At 47.3% G+C, this 19483-nt stretch overlaps 1 long non-coding RNA gene across 15 annotated transcripts; it reads left to right on the top strand.

The window, feature by feature from the left end:
• Window positions 1-12207: 12207 nt before the first annotated feature.
• Window positions 12208-17524, top strand: LOC119308027. 15 transcript variants are annotated; one of them, XR_005149744.1, is made up of 6 exons: window positions 12208-12810; window positions 12885-13007; window positions 13238-13325; window positions 13944-14197; window positions 14275-15283; window positions 16341-17524. It is a non-coding gene; the product is annotated as an uncharacterized LOC119308027 (long non-coding RNA). The 15 variants fall into 15 exon arrangements; XR_005149749.1 differs by having other exon boundaries at window positions 12208-12566; window positions 12655-13007; window positions 16341-17523; XR_005149751.1 differs by having other exon boundaries at window positions 12208-13007; window positions 14275-14517; window positions 15182-15283; window positions 16341-17523.
• Window positions 17525-19483: the final 1959 nt, after the last annotated feature.

Raw genomic sequence — 19483 nt, 5'->3', positions numbered from 1 at the left:
CGGCGCTTATGTCGCCGTTTTGACTGCTTTTCGAGGGAATTATCCTTCGCAGCGTCCCGTTGTTCCTCGTTATCGCTTCCTTTAGGTGTATCCACCATATATACATCGTGAGTTGAGGTGGCTGTCCAACACCCTATAGGTGTTGGTTCTTGGTTGTCTCCTGCATCGTCGTCCATACCGTCGATGTCGTCGGAGTGGAAGTTGAGCATGTCGGTTAAATCATCGACAGTGGCTACAAAGTGGGTTGTGGGTGGGCATTGAATTTCTTTGACGTTCGCATCCCAACCTTCCTGACCATAGTCCGGCCAGGGCTCTCCTGATAAAGAGAGAGACTTTAGTGAATTCAGGATGTCGCCAACGAGCGAGTGCTGAAAGATGTCCGCAGCGGTGAACTCCATGATCGGTGCCCAGTCGGATTCGATTGGCAGGGGCGCGGAAGGTTCGGAGTCCCGAGAGGAGTCCGACACCTTGGAGTCACGAGCTTCACAAAGGACAGGGTTGGTATTCGGCTCTATCGCCATAGAGGTAGCAGCCCCCAAGGCGGTGTCCAGCCACCCGTCCTCGATCGGCGCAGTCGGCTCCGAGCTAAGGGTCGGAGCGGACACTTGTGCGTCCTCCAGGGCACTGTCCGGCAATAGAGCTAGATCATGCCCATCATGACAGTGCGGCACGCGTGGCTGTGGCTCGAACCCGTCAAAGATCAAGTCTCCGCGGACATCAGCCGTATAGTTCAAACTTCCAAATCTGACCTGATGGCCAGAGGCGTAGCTTTCAATCTGCTCCAGATGGCCTAGCGAATTGGTCCGTAGTGCAAAGCCGCCGAATACGAAGATCTGTCCGGGGAGGAAAGTCTCACCCTGGACTGCGTTGTTGTTGATGGTCGAACAAGCCATCGGGCCTCAATGAAAGCACCAATGTCAGTGTCAAAACCGGCGGATCTCGAGTAGGGGATCCCGAAATGTGCGTCTAGGCGGATGGTAACAAGAGACAAGGGACACGATGTTTTTACCCAGGTTTGGGCCCTCTCGGTGGAGGTAAAACCCTACTCCTGCTTGATTAATATTGATGATATGGGTAGTACAAGAGTAGATCTACCACAAGATCAAAGAGGCTAAACCCTAGAAGCTAGCCTATGGTATGATTGTTGTTCGTCCAACGGACTAAAACCCTCCGGTTTATATAGACACCGAAGAGGGCTTGGGTTACACAGAGTCGGTTACAATGGTAGGAGATCTACATATCCGTATTGCCAAGCTTGCCTTCCACGCCAAGGAAAGTCCCATCCGGACACGGGACGGAGTCTTCAATCTTGTATCTTCATAGTCTAGGAGTCCGGCCAACGGTGATAGTCCGGCCATCCGGACACCCCCTAATCCAGGACTCCCTCACCGGGCATGGGGGGCTGTCCGCCGAGATCAAGCCAGGATCTTCGGAAGGACATCTCTCCTGTGGCTTCACCATCACGGGAACCCTGCAAGGCCCTAGTCAGAAAAGAGCATGGCGCGCAAGGAATCACAGAATATGGTACTTACTCGTCCACAACCATGTACTTCCTCAGCTTCAGCGGTCGGCTGGCGACACCGCTGTAGCTCGGAGATCCATTCCTCTTGCGGAGCGCTTCAAGATTTTGGCGAAGCGGCCCGAGCCTCGAGGGACGGTCCCCAGGAGCAGGAGCGCTTGGCGGGGCACCCTGGGCAATGGCCTCTAGAGCAGAAGCGCTCGATAGGGTTCCTTGGGCAACGGCCTAAGAGGCACCAGGGGGCGCCCCACCATCAACAGCCACCTCGGAACCATCACCCTAAGCCTCGGGAGCCTATGCCTCTGGAGCATCGGATTGCGCTGGCCCCGCTGTGGCCCTTTGCCGGGTCCCAGGAGTCTTGGCCTCCCAAGCCCCTGGTGACGCAGGATCTCTGGAGGTCCCTTCGGCGGCGGCTGGCGGCATGCACCTCCCTGCTTCCACACTTGAGATGCACGCTATGGGATCAAGCAGCAGGGAGCCATGAGGATGAGATTCTCGCGAGGCCCCTCATGGGCCGTCGGGAGTAAACCCCACTCGTCGAATAAGGGCATCTGCTCTAGAAGGCCACCCTGTTCGATCTCTAGTAGAGGAGGAAACCATTTCCTGGAAGATCAGCGGGTTTGGTGTCACCCGTCCGAAGCTTGTGTACCTTGCTCAGGGTGTTGGTGGGTAGCGGCAGTTTCTAGAGCCTCATGGAGTCCTCGGCACCGGCAACGTCCCACATCGGGCGGGAATGGCACTGGAGCGGGGCAACGCGCCGCCGGACGAACTCCTGCACCACCATCAGTGCCGCCACCTCTACCTTCTACAGCCTAGCCAGCCTCTTCTAGACGCAGGCAAGTCGACGGTCAGCGAGCTTCACATGCCCCCAACCGGAGCTCGGCACGGCCGATGCTCGAGGGGTCAGAAGCAGGGGGCTACGCGTACCAGCATCAACAAACAACCATTGCTTCCGAAACCCCTTTGCGACAGACAATAGCTCGCAGTCGATCCCTGAGCTAGCGGTCGCCGCTACAGCTTCAAAGGTCACACACCCTGAGCGTTGGCGGGCATCGATCAGTTGGAGCAAGAATAAATGGCGAAACAGGGCCATGGAAGGAGCAATGTCGACCATGGCCTCGCAAAGCAAGGAGAAGACGGCGAGGAGGATGATGGAGCGGGGGTCTAGGTGCAGCAAGTGGATCTGGTAGTGCAAGATCATGGCATTAAAGAAAGGAGAGAAGGGGGAATCAAACCCGTGAAGGGAGCATGGAGATAGATGCGGATCTCGGTGGCACTCATGTCATCCACCAGCCAAGACGCGGGCCGAACGGCTGTCACTTTCCACTCATTGGAATCGGCTACAAGAGCAGGGTGGACCTTGTTCATCCCTTCCATATTCATCACCGTCGACTCCTCGAGGGCCGGTTCCAAGGCCGGCGGGGGTCTGGCTGGGGCGCACGACTTCCCCTTCTTCTTCCTCTATCGCGGAGCCATGGTGGAAGCCAGGAAGGGGGAGTAGCACTGTCACCAGATCTGCACAAGGACTCGCAGGCTTGGGAAGGGAAGGAACGAAGGCCTAGCGCGACAATCTACAAGGGCGACCGGCTCTGGCAACGGGCGGTCGCCAGGCTTGGCGAATTTCAAGGCAGCATGGGGAAATGGAGAAGGCCATGTCCCATCAATCGCCATGCGTCGTTCAAGACCGCAGGCAGTTAGGGCCAGCAACGCTCCGCACTTGCCCTTTGGCTTCGCCTAGAAGCCAAGTCCGAGCGTGCCTTGGGCCCTGGGGCTACTGTCGGCGTTCTTGATACGGGGGTACCCAGACTTGCTTGCCTGCGGCCCACTGCATGGCTCCATCAACGGTGTGGTATGGCCCAGCTTCAGCATCAACAACTCAAGACCCTCGCGAGGGGCCAAACCTTGCAAGGCGGACGACGCCAAGACCGCCAAGGGGATCAGCCTCATCAGGCTGGCTCCCCAGAGGCGGAGACTTATATGCAAGGTGCACCTCACGAGGCTCAGCTGACCTGAGCCACGACGACCAAGGCTAGGCGGGCGCCAGCGAGTGCAGGGTACCAGTTTCCTCTTTGATGAAAAGGAGGAAAGCAGCAGGCGCGGAGTACCGAGGAATCATCCAAAGGTTTCCATTTTGGTGCAACAAGACCAAGACCGCAAGGATGGCAGGACAGAGGTCATCGCCATGCCCACCACAACGTCACGACCAGAGGCTTTTCACAGGAAAAGACCACTTTAGTCAGGATAGGATGTACTTCTTCTCCCCCTTCAAATCTGGCCGTTGTGGGATACCTTCCAGCCAACATTTAGGAAGAGGACCAAGTCCACTATAAATAGGACTTAGCCACCACCATAGAAGGGGGGCGGGCAAATCAGATCCACTCTCATCCGACCACCTGTCCAGCTCTCCCGAGCTCAAGAACACCTCACCTCCTGAGGCCAGTTCATCCACTATACTAGTTCATCCTCAGCCCCACGAGGCAATCCACCAAAAATGCAGGAGTATGGTATTAAACCGCAAGGTGGCCCGAACTAGGATAAACTGCTGTGTGTCTCTATCCCTTTGAGCCCGACATGCTAGGCCTTGATGATTGCGAGTAGACATGCTGGGTAGGTTGAGATCTCCACACGCACCCTAGAGTTCGAACATATCAAGGGTTTGTGGAACCAGAAATCTAACAAGTACGAGGGTTGAATTGTGCGAGTGCTGGGTGGGCCGGTGGAGCTGCCACCCCCGGAGAATGTGTGGGAGTAGATGGATGGCCTGGCCAGCGCCATAGGCTAGGAAGGGTCACCGAAGCATGCGCGGCAGCGCCGCCAGCAGCTATAGGAAGAGGACGAACGATTGAACAATATAAAGAAATACAAATGGAAAGGTGGTTGGTCGCATATGTTTGTGTACGAGACATTCTGGGTCCACCTGAGAAGGGGAATATGTTGGGGGAAGGAGATTCAAAGCACAGCAGCCCAGTGAACTAGTTACATACAGAAGAAAATAGCCACACACAAAAAATCAAACATCTTAATGGGTTCTTAGACGAAATATTTTGGATAAAACAGATAATTAGGACACATAGGCTAATGTGTGAAAAACTCAGATGATAAAGGTGCTTAAACAGATAAAGTACACCATCTAGACCATCCTGGCACGCTTTATCATGACGATGCAGTTGTTCGTGTACTCCTCAGTTAGGGGAAGTAGACATGCCCTCATGTCCAAGATCCGCCTGTGCATGTCATAGCATTCGTATGCATCCTTGGCCGGGTAGGTGATGTAGGTTAGATTCGGAGGTACCTCCCACGTGTTCAAGTCCTTTGTATCCACATCTTCTTTCATGTTGGCGTAGCAGGGGTTGATGATGGCTGCGACGAGGTCAACCACGGAGTCCTTCTCATGCCCGTTGCTGATGATCTTGTATTGCTTCTGGATGTCGAGGAGATTTTGTACGAAATGGCTAAATCGTAAAGCACAATGGCGTTCTTCCTGCTTTCCATCATAGCGAAGGTGCAGTCGGCGGTGCCGATGAAATATGTGAATGCTCCAGAACCACTAATGGCCCAACAATAATGGTAGACAAGAACCTCATCCTGCGCACATACCTGGTTGACGGCGATCCGCTGGTCCACGCCAGGAGAAGGATGGCCCTATAGGACAAGGTCTCACTACAAAAAATCACTTCCGTGATCATACGTGTTTGTCATGGTAGGTCACATTTTCTGTCATGCATGTACATCCATGGCGATTTTATGACAAAATCAAGATAGTCATACATGTCCTGTCGTAGAAGTGTTCCATGACAATACCAACATTAGCACCACGGAAGTGTCCACTTCCATGACGATAAATCGTGCGTCATGGAAGTGTTTTCGTCAAGGGTAACGAAAACATGGCATCCACCGTAATGGGTCATCGTTAAGCTATTGGGTTCTGGTTTGGATCTAATAACCCGTTAACAGCCCTGACCAGTGGGGATTTTCCACATGTAAAATTCTCATTCACCGGAGTATCGACATGTCAGCTCACTGCTGGGATAGATGTCATCCAGCGAATGGATGGGATACGGATATGATATGTCAACATGTGGCTTGGCCCAACAATGGCCCACTTATGTTAAAAGGCCGGTCCAACCCACGGAAAGCGTGTTAACGACATGTTCGCATATAGCCCATTTACAGCCCGCTAACTCATGACCTGTTATAGCCTATCCGAATTATGCCCAGTAGCGCCATATGGGCCGTCCAATATGACTCCAGCCGATTGTAACTTCTGGCCCATGTATGGCCCATGACGTCTTTCGGCCAATATGAGGCCCTTTGTAAATCTTGGCCCATAAGGGCAAATGGTGAAACTTGCCCATAATAAATAGTATATCACTTTATACCCATTAACTGCCCACTATTCCATTGGGCCATTTTAGCATGTGTTATCTTTCAGTCTTCTAAGGTCCCATTTATTATTTGGCCCATTTCCGGCATTCGATTACTTACGATCTATTACTGGCCTGTTCCGCTTGTGGGCCAAATTCAGCCCGTGGTTAAAATTGGCCCGTCTGTGGCCCTTTAATCCGTTGGGTCGTTTTCATAGCGCCATCAAATATGGCCCATTAATGAACGGTTATTCCTGCCGCTAGAATTAAGCCCATCGTAATCATGGGCCTATTAATGGCCCGTTTATGGTCGGCCCATAAATAGACGATTCCCATTATAACCCGTTTACGACCCATATTGCGGTCCGCTAATTGTCCATGAAAGTACGGCCCATGTCTGGCAAATCAATCATATGGCCCATAGAAGTCCCATTGAATCTATGGCCCGTAGAAGGCCCATGGATCATACGGACCTTATGAGGCCCACTACTACAGCCAACATGACCATGGTTACAACGGTCCGTATGCTGCCCGTGCTTATTGTGGCCTAGTTTGAAATAAAAAGGTTACCGCGAAAAAAGAACTGCAACGACTACAAGCAAAAAAATAAACAAGACAATAAGGAAATAAATAAGCAAGCAACTTATGCTAGGCTATTACGGCTATTGCAAATATTACATCCACTGGTCATCAAAGTTTGCCACCAGTGAAAATATAGTGAACAAAGCAGCATATTACATACACTAGGCGTCTAAATTTGCAACCAGAGAAAATAAACGTGGAAGCAAAACAAGTCCAGAACTGAAACCACTTCTGAAGAGCCCAAGAAACGATATCCTGGATAACCACCATGTTGGAAAGAAGCTTAGCAAGCTTATCAATTTTTGCTTTTTTGGCGCTAAAATCTTCCAGCGCTTGCTGTTGCACCAAAAAGTATGCATCTGAATTCTACAGGGACTTCCTTAGTCCTTCGGCTTCTTGCCGCAGCATAACTGACTAATACCTTTCAACTTGTAGCTAAGACTGAAGAAGCCGAAGTGGTTCAGGCAGCGAGTTTGAAGAGCTTGTGCCAGCAGTAGTGGCCAGTAACTCGAAGACTACATCAACTCATGACTTTGGGGTTGTATCACTGTGTACAAGATAGTTTGTATCACCTTTCTTGGAGATCAAAAGGGTTGTCTCACTATCTTGAACCTTGTCTATATTACTTTCTCTACCATTGCATAATGGGGTGCTATTCTCCAATATTCTATTCGCATTCTACAAGATAAACAAGCAAACACATCACATGTTTAGAATGTAGTATATGAAAATCCTTTTGGTAAGTCGGTTCAGTAGTAAGCTGGAAAGGATAACAGCATGAAACAAACATATATCTATGTACTATGGCCACCGTATTGTCTATATCATTCTAGTTTATGTTGCCAAATCAATAGTTTTGGTGATCAGAGCCTTGGTTTTACAACCTAGGAGAGTATAGCGTCTAGCAAGGGAAATTACCACTGTAGAGGTCCTTACTTTGATGTTACTATTTTTGCTAGTTGGAAGCATAAGATGAAAATGCATATTCTTGGACATAACCCCGCCGTTTGGGCTATTGTGTGCATTGGTTTGCAAGGTGAATTCTTCGATGGGAGAGAACCAGATCATGAAGCAACTGCGGAAGATTTGAAGATGCTGCAATAAAACGCTCAATCTTGTGATATACTCTTCAGCGGATTGTTGAAAGCACAAGTGCTCCCTGGGTGATTTTGGTAATTAATGTCAGCATATCTCTTGTTGGACTAATATTTTCATTTAGTATATTTCAGATAAGTTCAACATTGGAGTGGCATGGACAAGAGGATGTGGAACCCCTTCAAGATGCTAAGGACAAATATTGGCAAAAGCTCAAGACTCTACATTTTCATTTAAGTGATCCAAGATCACATAGAGTCCATAGGAAAGCCAATTTAAACCTATAAGGTTGCTAGCCAACTTCCCTCCATGGAGCTCCCCCGATTGGGGCTTTGTTGGCCGTCCGTTCTGTCTTCTGGCGCATCTGAGCCGTAGGATCTTCACGTGCGGTTAAACCTAATTTTACCTCGCGGTCATTTTCGTAGTCCAATGACGAGTGGGCTCACGTTGGGCACTCGTTGGTTGGGCTGGATTTTTTCACATGCAGGAGGTTTTGCCCAATCACCTCGCGACGCTCTGCACCCAATCACCCGCATCTCGCCCCACTCGCATCCCATCAGCCAAACCAACCCTAGCTGTCAGGACCCCAATCCTAAGTCACACCGATCTAGCATGTAACACCTCATATCACTTTGCGGCCTCACGCACAGTATTCCCACGGGTGTCGCCTTACCATGCCCGGGACCGTTTGCGCCTTTTGGCACACGTATATGATAGTGCCGCTTGCATCCATATGACAAAGAACCTGGGCTGACATGGCTAGTCGTGAACCCAAAGTGGCACTAAGTTATAGGGACAGGCATACATGACCCAGCAACTAATGTGTCTGATCAGCGAGTGAATCCGGGCTGTAGCAGCTGGGCTAGCAGGACTCCGGAGAATCCGGGCTGTGGCAGGCTAACAGGACTCCGGTTGACATCACGTGACATTTCCCCGAAGGGACAGACACATGAACGAAGAAGGACACATGCCGGCCAACCTAAGTGTTCCGGAGCAGTAGCAAGCTACCAGGGCTCAGTGGAAGCACTAGGAGACATTTCCCGGTAAGAGAGGCTACTAAGGATAAACAACTAGATAGTCAGATCCCACACATAGCAATACACATTACACGTACGCATAACATGCAAGTATGTGATGTACAACATGGCATCACAGCATAACTCAACAACTCATATAGATAAGGCTCAAAGAGCCATCATAGCATTTATTACAAACAGGGGTCACATGACCCAACATTCAGAGCATTCAAGCAATAAGCAGAAGCATTACATGTCTGAGTATAGACATCTACAAATGAAAAAGGCTGAAGAGCCTGACTATCTACAACATCCGATCAAGACCCTGGCTGAGGTACAAGCTACTTGTCGAAGCCCACGAGAACACTAGTAAGACCGAGGTCTCTGCTGGAAAAACATAAATAAAGCAACATGAGTACAAAGGTACTCAGCAAGACTTACATCAGATCCTATCATACATGCATTTGTATCAAGAAGGTAATGTGGGGTTTAGTTGCAGCAAGCAAGCTTTGACTCAGTGGCTATCCTGTTCTACGACTACGAGAACTTCTTTGAGGTGATATGGCGCACACGAGTCCACTAATCACCACATAATACACTACTATGGATTCATTCCTGTCTCCCTACAAGAAGTCCATCCATAGCACTCACACTTGTCTTGAGCATTTTAGAGTATCCACTTCAAGTTGTCTATGTACCACGTAAGCATCCAAGAAGTCCATAACCGCGGACCCGGCTATTAGAATAGATCATGTTAACCCTGCAGGGGTGTACTTCTTCACACACGCTCTCGCCACTTACTGCCATGTACACATCATGTATCTCGGCAAACTTCAAGCGGAAGCCTGGCGAGGGTGTCGGCCACGACCTGACTAACCACACAAGACTCTATTCCAGGTCTATCACCTATTCGGGTTCCATCCGCAAGGGAGTCCAGCCGAGGTTTCCATCACGGCCCCAAATGATGTGTGCAGGGTTCCCGAGCCCACCATCCGGGTGCCACTCAGTACACCAGGCCACGTGTGCCTAGTCTGTCCCAAGCCCACCCTGTCGGGTGCCACTTGGTAGAAAAATAGCACTACCTACAAACACCAGAAACTAGTTGCGACTCCTGGACAGAGATCAAGTTGGTTAATAAGTCGAGAGGGCTTGGAGCACCCGGAGCCCAATGTGTGGTAGTATCGAGTCATTGGACAACATACATAGAACTTCGTGCTTAAGGACGGTTCCAGTGAGACAACCCACCATGTACTCCTGCATGGCCTCTCACCGCTACCTTTACCAAATCGTGTTCACACACTTCACTCTCAGCACCAGAACATAGCGTAACACTCCAATTCATTCCCAATGAACCAGACTTGACACAACTCTAAGCAATAGCAGGCATGGCATGGTAGGAACACAACATGGCTCAATCAACTCCTACACATGCTAGTGGGTTTCAACTATTTACTGTGGCAATGACAGGTCATGCAGAGGAATGGGTTCAACTATCGCAGCACAAAGTAGCAGATGAATCGTTCTTGTCCTAATGCAATAACTGAGAGCAGGAGCGAGAGAGTAGGTTTGTATCGGAATGAACAAGGGGGTTTGCTTGCCTGGTAGATCAACAGAGGAGGCACTGCTTCACAGACAGGTACTCTCGAGCACTCTCCGGGGCAGGACCTATCGAGAAGGAACGGTGCCAACAATCAAAACACAAGCATATACAACAATATGATGCATGTTCATGGCATGTAGATGTGATGCTGTTTGAGCTAATACAGCTAGCATTCATTTGGTTGAAGTCCATATGAATCAAGAATTCAAATGCAACTCCAAGTTAAGTCTTTTATAAATGCCATTTTAGTGTTTCACTTATACAGTCGGTATAAGTTGGTTTGTCATGCATGAAACTAGTACAGATGGATAGATTGCATTTTTCTGATAATTTTTCATATATAATTTATTTCAATCTGAGCTACAGTTGAATTTCTATGATTTTTTTGAAGTTAATGGCATTTTCTGGAATTTTCCTGATTTAATTTAAATCCAGAAAATAAATAACTGCATCAGCACTGCGTCATGCTTGCGTCAGCAAGTCAACAACGCTGACTAGGGTCAAACCTGACGTGTGGGGTCCACACGTCAGTGTCTCAGGGTTAAACAGGGGGTTGGTTTATCCTAATTACAGGATTAGTGGCGCTAGACCCACTGGTCAGTGTCAGGGTGGGATTACGTTAGGTGGTGATTAGCTTAAGCTAATCACCCGACGAGCCGGACCCACCTGACAGGCTGGCGAGGTCAAAACGGTCAACCCTGCCGGCGTTTAGCCGCCGGCAAGGCCCGAGACGGTGGAGGGCTCGGGATCTCGTCTCCGGCGACCAAATGGGCCGCGGAGACCATCTCCGAGGAGCTGGTGCTCGCGCGCATCCAGGGGAGCAGACGGGAGGCTGCGGGGGCGGCGGAGCTCGTAGGAGCGAAGCTCGTGGCGGTGGCCAGAGCACGGGATAGCGCAGGCTGGAGCTCGCGTTCGAGCGAACGGAGGGCACAGGCGGTAGCTACGGGGCAGCAGGAGCTCGACCACGTGCTCAGGAGCGAGCTGCGGTGGCTATGGCCACGGCGGAGACAAGACCGGCGGCGAGGAGCTACGTCTAGGGCAGGGGAAGGGGGCTACGACGCGAGAACGGAGGAACAGGGAGAGGGAAACGGAGCAGAGGGTCACTGCGGACTCCACGATGTCGACAGCGAGCTCGGGGAAGGGCTGGAGTCGGCGGGGCAGCAAGGCGGATCTCCGGCGTCGAGAGGTTTAATACGAGCTCGGTGAGGTTGTTCGGGGGCTTCTGGTGCCGCGTGGCTCGGCGGGGAGGGCTAGGGCCACGAGGCGGTGCTCCTGGACGTGTTGGGGAGGCTAGGCGGTGGCTCTGGGCGCGGTGAACGGTGTCGGTGGCGATGGTGGCGCTCGGGCACAAGGTGCAGAGCGAGAGAGAGGAGGGGATGAGGATGAGGGAGAGGGCGAGAGGCTCCGGGGTGATGCGTGGCGCTGTCCAGACGCATCGGCGGAGGGACAGGCAGGTAGGGAGGAAGGAGGTGGCACGACGCGATGGTGCGCGCGCGTCGGGCACGCGCCCGTCCTCCTGGCAAGGAGGAAGACGACAGGGGAGGAGGCGGGCTGGGCCAGCTGCTGGGCTGCGCAGGAGCTGGGCCGTAGGTAAGTTTTTCCATTTCCCTTTCTTTTATATTTTTCTGACATTTGTTTTGATTTAATAATAATACTAAATCATTTTATTTACTTCTGTCAATTTTTGTAGGAACTAGTTGGATTGCTCCAAAACTCCTCACCAATTAACAGAATTTTTGGACATATATTATATATATAACAAATATATATCCAAAGCAATTAATTACTGAATTAATTCCAAATGCTCAAAATAAATACTTATGAGCTCTTAAAAATATTGGTTTGATTTTTATCTCTATCCAATATTTTCAGAGAGCAACATGAGCATTTTCTTGGACCTTTTTGAAGCAATTTTTATTTGGGTCATTTCCAAAAATGATTCTGAGGGTTCCACAAATCCTCATTTCAAATTTAAATGGTTTAAACATATGCACAAATGACTAGCTAGCCTTGAGCATATCAGAACTAGAACTAGGGATGTGACCAGCCCCCTTTCTCCTTCCCCTCGATCCCCACGAGCTGCTGTGCCCCTCCCTCTCCCTTCCGTGCGTGCGCTCGGCCAAGGACACCGTCGTCGCCCTCGGTTGCTCCTCCATGACCTCGCCTCTTTCTCCTCCTCGCCTACCCATCGTCCGCGCGCAGGTTGCCGCCGTCGGAGAATAGGACAGTGTCGGGTTACTTCCTCCTTTCCTCCCGCCGGATCTAAAGTGTGCGGTTGTGGAGGAGAGCCTCTCCTGTAGGAGAGGTAAGATGGGAGAGAGGGGGAGAAGGAAGGAGAGGAGGGAGGCCCAGCGGTGAACGAGAGAGGGTCATCGGCTGGCGCCTGCCAGGTCAGGTGTGACCTGGTGGTTGGTGGCAGCTCGATCCTGGGTCCTTTTTCTTCCACCTCCCCACTGCCTAACACCGAGCACCGGTCAGGGAGCATGGGATCGACAACGACGGCCGGAACCCAAGAGGGAGGATGAGGGGATTGAAGAGGGTGTTCTTGTGTTCATCGCCTGAACAAGGAAGAGGACGACGACGCGGGGTGGAACATGTCATCCCTCTGGTTATGGCCTTCCTTTCTGCTGCTGGGTGAGCTTCTTCTCCCTTCCCGTCAATGAGAGGTAGTTACAGTAGTTGATATGTCGCCTTGCTCCGAGGCTGAGATGAGGGTTTTCACTGATTGTGGTGGCCTGAGGCGGAGATCGACAGCCAGATGCTTGTGGCTGCCATACAAAACATGCTCTCTTGCTGACCTCGAGGTCCAGCCGCAATGGACCATCTCCAAGGTATCTAGCACGCTGTTCCTCCTGTTTCAGATCATATCTGTTGGTATGATTTATGTGTAAGAGAACAAAATTTGAATTGGGGAAGGGAGCTTTCAGACCAATCTAATTGTCATTCCGTATGTAGATTCTTGTTTTACTCTTCTCATATTTTAGGCTGGGTGTATAAGCACTAAGCTGGGTGTATTAGTAATGATGGTGAGTTAATAATGCCTTGCATTTTGTTTTTTCAGTGTGGATCATTGGAGCTATCATGAAGATATAAGCAAGCTGCTGGTTTCAGCAACTTGGCATTTTTGTACTGATTAGTGAACTAGCAAGGTATAATGGTAATTCTTCTACATCCAGATGAATGGGATGGATAGTAGTTCTGCTATGCATAATGGTAGTGTTTCCTACACGATCCTTTGTTTGTCATGTATGCCATCACTGAGTATTATAGAGGATGTAGTAATCTTACACTTCATATGGATGGTGTGCAAGTTAAAGGTCTACAAAATAATGTGCTAAGCTCTTATTTGTGGGCCAGGTTAAAAAACCCATGTTAGTTTGCTTGGTTTAAGTTCAGAAGCAACAATACAATGTTGTTTAAGTCAAGTTTTTAACTTTATATATATATTCTAATTACTGCTTCATTATTTATCAACTGAGGCATGGTTGCTGTGTGCACTTCTTACTAATGATGATCCTGGTATTGTTTTTGTGACAACATAAAGAGACGGATCGATGTGCATATTTATCCTTATTTTGTTCAATCATAATGGGATGAAGTAACTTAATTGACTAATAGTGTTGTTAGTGGTGATAGACAATAGGAAATTTACTAGATCAGTTTAAGCAAGAATACTTCCAGAATCCATGTTGTGATCTATTGGTAACAACACCAAGTTTGCTTGTTTGTTCAACCAAATAAAGTGTATAACACGCTTCATTTTGCAGGTATAGAAGAAGGACCTTTGCTTAATGGTTGATTTTCTTCTGCTCATGGCAGCTTGCTCGAGGAAAACTTGCAAGCCCGATGTGCACTGATGGCGCTGCCAGCAACATCAAGGATGGAATCAGCAAGACACTCTTTTAGGTCAGAGAAATTGGCGGTCCAATGATTAAGCCTGAATCTTCATGGCTTCTACAGCCACCAACATGGTGTAGCTCAGCCAGACCACAACTATCGATAGGTGACCATCTTCATTGAGGTACAGAAAACAATCCATGCATTGCCATGCTTATCTTCTCTGAACCTTTACATCATTCAATCCCACTCATTGACAAGACTTAGATATCATGAGGGTGATGATGGAGGATAGCAATGTCTCCATCAGCTGCTACCATAGAAGGTGGAGACAAGTGGCGAGTGACAGTATTGCAGGCTTGCAGCTATCAATGAAGATCGTGGTTGTTTGCCCCCCCTACAAAGATTAAGGTCCCTTGGAGGCTACAAATGATAGGGCCTTCATCACTCATGCTGATGTTCGAGAAGAATCTGGGCCTGACACGGCAGCTGAACATGTGCTAGGTTTGCTTACCTGCCTTTGAACTCTCTGAATGTCAAAAGCACTAAAGTGGGTACTTCCTAATGGAAATATTCTCTTCTTTGCTGGTGAGGGTAGGTTCTATCTCATCAGTTCTTGCTTCTTGATGTTTCATTGTATTCAGTTATGATATATTTTTCAACTATACAAGCACTTGGGGAAGTCAGGAAAACTGAACCAAAGACGAACACTTTTACTGGCGATGTTCGGGCTTTTTTTAACTGAGATGTGAAAGATGCATCTTATCCCCTAAGAAATATTGCCTTTTATTTCTTGATTTTTCCCTGACCTGCTAATTTAGAGCTAGATATTCATGATTCATCATACACATTACAATAAATTATCCATTGGAATCTTTTGTCCATAGAGGTGATTTTGTTTGGACCATTTGTCTAGGTAGTGACATTTTGATCGATAAGGCACAAGTTTATTTTCTTTTTCACTCATGGCTACACTAAACTAAGCATCACCGTCAATGAAAAGAAGGCATACAAATCATGAAGTTTTTGCCTTGGTTTTGTGCCTCATTTAGTTGTCACTTATTTATTTCAAGGAAGTTATTCAATTCCCATCGAGCTTTCCTGATGCTTTCCATTTGTAAAAGAGAAATTTAATATGCAATATTTTTAATATTCGAGGAGGCCGCAGGAGAAGAAAAGGGGCTGTCAGGTCAGACTTTGGTGCATCTCTGACCAAAGATGGCTGGATCCATCCGACGCTCTTCCAAATAGAGTGCAGATATGCTGACAGGTACAACATCTAAACCTTGGCTACTCTAGCTTGTTTTTATATCTCTTAGTATCAAAAAATAAGTTGGCTACATTATATACTTGAAGATTGCAGCAGTCACAAAATGCTTGGCTGACCATCGAGTTAATTGAGTTGTGCCTATGAAGGGTCGGTAGGGTAGTTGTTTTTTCTAAAAAAATGAGGATCAGTTAGGTTGCCACATGACGGTAAGGCCAGAATGGTGGTACCGAAAAGTGGTTTTGTAATGGTCATATGTGTTCTGGAGTTGGAACTTGATTCTTTTGAAGTTGGAGTGGCTAGGTTGTCTATACATACATGCTTCCCACTAAAATCAGATTTCAGTATACTGTTTAAAACAGAGGTGGATCATTGTGTTGTGCTCAGAATTAGAGCTAGAGAGAAGGAAGAGTTGCGACCATACCATTTATTTATACTGCATGGTCCCATTGTCAATTTTCTTAAAGTACACTAGCCTTTTTCTTAAAGTACATTACCCTCTTGTTCTTGGAAGAATAGATTGATGCTGCCTACCTCAGGTTTAACAATGCATGTAGGTTGGTCAGTGTACTAATTTTGACGCTTCTTGATCGGTGTTTCGGAAGTCATGGGCTTTTGTGTATTTGTACAAGCTTCCTTCGTCTTTACTATTTTCTATCTTTAGTGTTTTTTATGTTCCTTTGTAACTATCCGATGTTCTGCCTTGGGTGGCCTCTGTCTTGGTTTACAACTCCATATGGCTAGCTATGTATACATATGTAGGTTTTGTTTGGATTGTACTCCATCGCGCAGATGTTTCCATATTCATGCATTCCTCTTTTTTTACTTGTGATTGTTAGTAGTTGAATATCATTGGTTTATGTCGGCATTCTGTTTTTGCAATTTGAAATAGGTTTTGGTCCAATGATATTAAACTTCACAATAGGTAGTGGCATCTTCAGGAAAAAGTAGTGGCAGATACGATGGACACTTCTTTTCGGGCAGACATGATGCTATTGACTTGAGTCCTCATCACACATTTTTAAATAACGGAGAGGATTATTCACCTTTGCCACTGCAGGCGTTAAGACTTGGTGGAGCCAGGCCATGAAGCACTATTAGCATTCAACACTTGGCCCTGATGAGCATGACAGCCTATGCTACCGCCTGAACATCTTCTATTCTTCTTTTGGCCCAAAACGAGACCAGTAGGGGCACCTTGAGCGAGTACTCAAGGCATGCAGTCAAGTCATGATGTTGGTTCCCTTTCGCTAGATCTTACATATTTAATTATGTGATTTTGGAAGCCAAAACTGATTAAGATCTTCTGTTCTTACTTGCAGATGTTATGTTATTCAGAGTACTTCAGTTTCCAGTCTCTATATATTAATCAAATTATGGGTTATTTTGAACCTTATAGGCTTTTATTATATGTTTAGTTATGCTTCCATGGGTTTTGGATATGTATTAACAAAAGAACCATACTACTATTTTGTCTATACTTGAATCGAAGGACGTATAGTTAATTTGCTCTTACGAAAGGACTGAGTAGACAGCTAGCCAAATGACAGGACAATCATGACAAGCAAAGCAACACATAAATAGTAATCCCTGGGAGTACTTTGGATTTTAAGTGCGAATCATAGTTATTTTCTTCTTAACTTTGGTATGACAAGCAGTTCAAGTGATATTCCTAATTGTTGCTGCTGACACTGAAAAACTACTCCTGAAGCACTAGAAGTGCCCTCTCTATGGTTAATCACTCACTGGATCCATATGGGCAACCTTCCGCTTCAAAATTAAAAGAGCACAGTTTTTGCCTGCTATCATTGCTTACGAAGAGTAATCTACCATGTCCCTAATATATATACGTAATTGTTGCACCATCACAAGATTTCCATGATATGCATGGGTATAACTTTCTTTACTGAGGAAAGGCAGGCTGTCATTTCTAAAGGTTGAGATTTTCTGTTTTAAGGAATGTCAACTATCTATTCCTTATCTGGCATGTGTATTTGCTTTGTCCTCTACTTCTGATAAGGCAAGACAGATCAAACCAACATAGTAATCCTCTAATCCTTGATTATATTATGAAAAAACACTGGTTTTTCGTGTCAGGATAGTACTATGTCAAACTGATGCTTTGTATTGCATGTTCCGGTGTATACCCTGACAATATTGGATCCGGCTTGCCAGCTCCCTCTTCATGCTCTCATCCGTGCTCCCACTTCATCCTACGGCTGTCCTTTTTCCTTTTTCCTTTCTAGTCTAATCATCTCCCCCCCTAATTTTAAGGGGGTGGTGCCGGGTGTTATTTTGTTCCAATCAAATCAAGCCACGTACGCGGGAGCACGGATGGGTGCACGCCTGAGGAGCAGGCAAGTCTCGTCCGACAATATTAGGCATTTCCTTTGTTTGTTCATAGCACATTAGTTTCTTTAGTTATAGCCGGTTTTATTTCCGATTCAAACCCATCCATTTGTCCTGTTTTCATTTGTTTCTTATAAATTCTTTCTGATAAGATGTTGTCTGTCAGTTGTATATTTGTTCTCTTATTTTTACAAGTTAAATATCTTCGAAACACTTCAAGTTGACATGGTACTTGCGCTTTCTCAAACATAAAGTTATTGAAAAATGCAAATATTTTCATCGCGCACATGGTTTCAAATGGAGCTTTGAGCGGCGTTAAATTTGTTACAATATGTGCTTGCCCGCACCTATAGAACAACTAAACCATGAATTCTCTTTTCAATGCGAACATGGATTTTGCGTGTGTCTTTGCGCCATTTGGCTAAACGGTTTTTCAAGCACATATCGGATATTCTCAAGCAACCATATTTTCAATACAGAATGGTTTAACACATGAGCTTGCTACTACCAAAACCGAATATGTCCTTGCAAAATGAAACTATTTTCATCGACAACATGACTTTAGCAGGTCTCTGCACCATTTGGCGCAACGGGTCAACTAGTACTATTAAAAGGGGATGAGGTGTGGCTTAATGGCTTGCTTGCTCAAAGATCTTAGTGATATGCTCCAAAACCCTCAACCACTTTTCCATATCCACAGATGTCTTAAACCTAAAGTCAAACTCGGCCCCACCGATTTGATCTATCCGGCGCCACCGAGTTCATTTGATATAGCCACTGCCACAAACCCTAATCACTTATGTCTCACTGATAGGGATCTCGATCTCACCAAGATGGGATTGCAAACTATCTGTTTCCCTTCGTAACATTTCGGTCTCACCGAAATGAGCGATCGATCCCACCAAGTTCGCAATGCAAACTCTCTGGTTCCTTTTCGTAACGTTTCGATCTCACCGAAATGATCGATCAGTCCCACCGAGTTTGCCTAACCAACTCTCTGTTTGTCTATACTGAAATCGGTCCCTTTGAGTTCATGTGATCGGTCTCACCGAGATCAAGTTATGCCCTAACCGTAGCACATCGGTCCCACCGAGTTGATCATGTCGGTCCCACCAAAAAGCCTAACGTTCACATTTTGAACTGAATCGGTTTGACCGAGTTTCACTATCTGGTCTCACCGAGTTTGGGAATTTGTGTGTAACAATTAGATTTTGTGTGGAGGCTATATATACCCCTCCGCCCATTCTTCATTCGTGGAGAGAGACATCAGAACGTGCCTACACTTCTAGCATTCATTTTTGAGAGAGAACTACCAACTCATGTGTTGAGACCAAGGCATTCCAATCCAACCACAAGAATCTTGATCTCTAGCCTTCCCCAAGTTGCTTTCCACTCAAATCATCTTTCCACCATATCCAAATCTATGTGAGAGAGTTGAGTGTTGAGGAGACTATCATTTTAAGCACAAGACTAAGGAGTTCATCATCAACACATCATTTATTAACTTTTGGAGAGTGGTGTCTCCTAGATTTGTTAGATGTCACTTGGGAACCTCCGTCAAGATTGTGGAGTTGAACCAAGGAGTTTGTAAGGGCAAGGAGATCGCCTACTTCGTGAAGATCTACCCAAGTGAGGCAAGTCCTTCGTGGGCGATGGCCATGGTGGGATAGACAAGGTTGCTTCTTCGTGGACCCTTCGTGGGTGGAGCTCTCTATGGACTTGCGCAACTGTTACCCTTTGTGGGTTGAAGTCTCCACCAACGTGGATGTACGATAGCACCACCTATTGGAACCACGCCAAAAATCTCCGTGTCTCCAATTGCGTTTGCACACTGCAATCCCATCCCTTTACTTT

The sequence above is a fragment of the Triticum dicoccoides genome, chromosome 5B, assembly GCF_002162155.2.
Source record: "Triticum dicoccoides isolate Atlit2015 ecotype Zavitan chromosome 5B, WEW_v2.0, whole genome shotgun sequence".
Taxonomy (NCBI): Eukaryota; Viridiplantae; Streptophyta; class Magnoliopsida; order Poales; family Poaceae; genus Triticum; species Triticum dicoccoides.
This window is presented reverse-complemented; position numbering and strand designations above follow the sequence as displayed.